This window comes from Theobroma cacao, unplaced genomic scaffold (assembly GCF_053813885.1).
Source record: "Theobroma cacao isolate CCN51 unplaced genomic scaffold, ASM5381388v1 tig011, whole genome shotgun sequence".
Classification (NCBI taxonomy): domain Eukaryota; kingdom Viridiplantae; phylum Streptophyta; class Magnoliopsida; order Malvales; family Malvaceae; genus Theobroma; species Theobroma cacao.
Genome location: NW_028291722.1, coordinates 2,799,793 through 2,803,051, shown reverse-complemented (window position 1 = coordinate 2,803,051; position 3,259 = coordinate 2,799,793).

Below are 3,259 nucleotides of genomic sequence, written 5' to 3'. Positions count from 1 at the left end.
GGATGGCTTTTGGTCCATGTTTCTAGAGGTAAACATTCAATTACAATATGTTTTAATCAAAAAATGTGAAAAAAATTCATAATAAATTCAATAATGGGATTATAAAGGCATTTAAACCGAGTAATAAGGCTTTTCTAGGCATGAGTGACTATAAATGAACTTTTCTTGACAATGGATGGCTTTCCCTCCACGTTTCCCGAGGCAAACAATGAATTACAATCTGTTTTAATAAAAAAATGTAAAAAAAATTCAAAACAAATTCAATTATGGGGTTATAAAGGCATTTAAACCGAGTAATAAGGCTTTTCTAGGCATGAGTGACTATAAATGATCTTTTCTTGACAATGGATGGCTTTCGCTCCACGTTTCCCGAGGCAAACTATCAATTACAATCTGTGTTAATCAAAAAATGTAAAAACAATTCAAAATAAATTCAATAATGGGATTATAAAGGCATTTAAACCGAGTAATAAGGCTTTTCTAGGCATGAGTGACTATAAATGATCTTTTCTTGACAATGGATGGCTTTCGCTCCACGTTTCCCGAGGCAAACAATCAATTACAATCTGTTTTAATCAAAAAATGTGAAAACAATTCAAAATAAATTCAATAATGGGATTATAAAGGCATTTAAACCGAGTAATAAGGCTTTTCTAGGCTTGATTGACTATAAATGAACTTTTCTTGACAATGGATGGCTTTTGATCCATGTTTCTAGAGGAAACAATCTATTACAATATGTTTTAATCAAAAAATGTAAAAAAAATTCAAATTAAATTCAATAATGGGATTATAAAGGCATTTAAACCGAGTAATAAGGCTTTTCTAGGCATGAGTGACTATAAATGAACTTTTCTTGACAATGGATGGCTTTCGCTCCACGTTTCCCGAGGCAAACAATCAATTACAATCTGTTTTAATCAAAAAATGTAAAAACAATTCAAAATAAATTCAATAATGGGATTATAAAGGCATTTAATCCGAGTAATAAGGCTTTTCTAGGCATGAGTGACTATAAATGAACTTTTCTTGACAATGGATGGCTTTCGCTCCACGTTTCCCGAGGCAAACAATCAATTACAATCTGTTTTAATCAAAAAATGTAAAAAAAATTTAAAATAAATTCAATAATGGGATTATAAAGGCATTTAAACCGAGTAATAAGGCTTTTCTAGGCATGAGTGACTATAAATGATCTTTTCTTGACAATGGATGGCTTTTGCTCCATGTTTCTAGAGGTCAACATTCAATTACAATATGTTTTAATAAAAAAATGTAAAAAAAATTCAAAATAAATTCAATAATAGGATTATAAAGGCATTTAAACCGAGTAATAAGGCTTTTCTAGGCATGAGTGACTATAAATGATCTTTTCTTGACAATGGATGGCTTTCGCTCCACGTTTCCCGAGGCAAACTATCAATTACAATCTGTTTTAATCAAAAAATGTAAAAACAATTCAAAAAAAATTCAATAATGGGATTATAAAGGCATTTAAACCGAGTAATAAGGCTTTTCTAGGCTTGATTGACTATAAATGAACTTTTCTTGACAATGGATGGCTTTTGCTCCATGTTTCTAGAGGTAAACAATCTATTACAATATGTTTTAATCAAAAAATGTAAAAAAAGTTCAAAATAAATTCAATAATGGGATTATAAAGGCATTTAAACCGAGTAATAAGGCTTTTCTAGGCATGAGTGACTATAAATGAACTTTTCTTGACAATGGATGGCTTTCGCTCCACGTTGCCCGAGGCAAACAATCAATTACAATATGTTTTAATAAAAAAATGTAAAAAAAATTCAAAATAAATTCAATAATGGGATTATAAAGGCATTTAAACCGAGTAATAAGGCTTTTCTAGGCATGAGTGACTATAAATGAACTTTTCTTGACAATGGATGGCTTTTGCTCCATGTTTCTAGAGGTAAACAATCTATTACAATATGTTTTAATCAAAAAATGTAAAAACAATTCAAAATAAATTCAATAATGGGATTATAAAGGCATTTAATCCGAGTAATAAGGCTTTTCTAGGCATGAGTGACTATAAATGAACTTTTCTTGACAATGGATGGCTTTCGCTCCACGTTTCCCGAGGCAAACAATCAATTACAATCTGTTTTAATCAAAAAATGTAAAAAAAATTTAAAATAAATTCAATAATGGGATTATAAAGGCATTTAAACCGAGTAATAAGGCTTTTCTAGGCATGAGTGACTATAAATGATCTTTTCTTGACAATGGATGGCTTTTGCTCCATGTTTCTAGAGGTCAACATTCAATTACAATATGTTTTAATAAAAAAATGTAAAAAAAATTCAAAATAAATTCAATAATAGGATTATAAAGGCATTTAAACCGAGTAATAAGGCTTTTCTAGGCATGAGTGACTATAAATGATCTTTTCTTGACAATGGATGGCTTTCGCTCCACGTTTCCCGAGGCAAACTATCAATTACAATCTGTTTTAATCAAAAAATGTAAAAACAATTCAAAAAAAATTCAATAATGGGATTATAAAGGCATTTAAACCGAGTAATAAGGCTTTTCTAGGCTTGATTGACTATAAATGAACTTTTCTTGACAATGGATGGCTTTTGCTCCATGTTTCTAGAGGTAAACAATCTATTACAATATGTTTTAATCAAAAAATGTAAAAAAAGTTCAAAATAAATTCAATAATGGGATTATAAAGGCATTTAAACCGAGTAATAAGGCTTTTCTAGGCATGAGTGACTATAAATGAACTTTTCTTGACAATGGATGGCTTTCGCTCCACGTTGCCCGAGGCAAACAATCAATTACAATATGTTTTAATAAAAAAATGTAAAAAAAATTCAAAATAAATTCAATAATGGGATTATAAAGGCATTTAAACCGAGTAATAAGGCTTTTCTAGGCATGAGTGACTATAAATGAACTTTTCTTGACAATGGATGGCTTTCGCTCCACGTTGCCCGAGGCAAACAATCAATTACAATATGTTTTAATAAAAAAATGTAAAAAAAATTCAAAATAAATTCAATAATGGGATTATAAAGGCATTTAAACCGAGTAATAAGGCTTTTCTAGGCATGAGTGACTATAAATGAACTTTTCTTGACAATGGATGGCTTTCGCTCCACGTTTCCCGAGGCAAACAATCAATTACAATCTGTTTTAATCAAAAAATGTAAAAACAATTCAAAATAAATTCAATAATGGGATTATAAAGGCATTTAATCCGAGTAATAAGGCTTTTCTAGGCATGAGT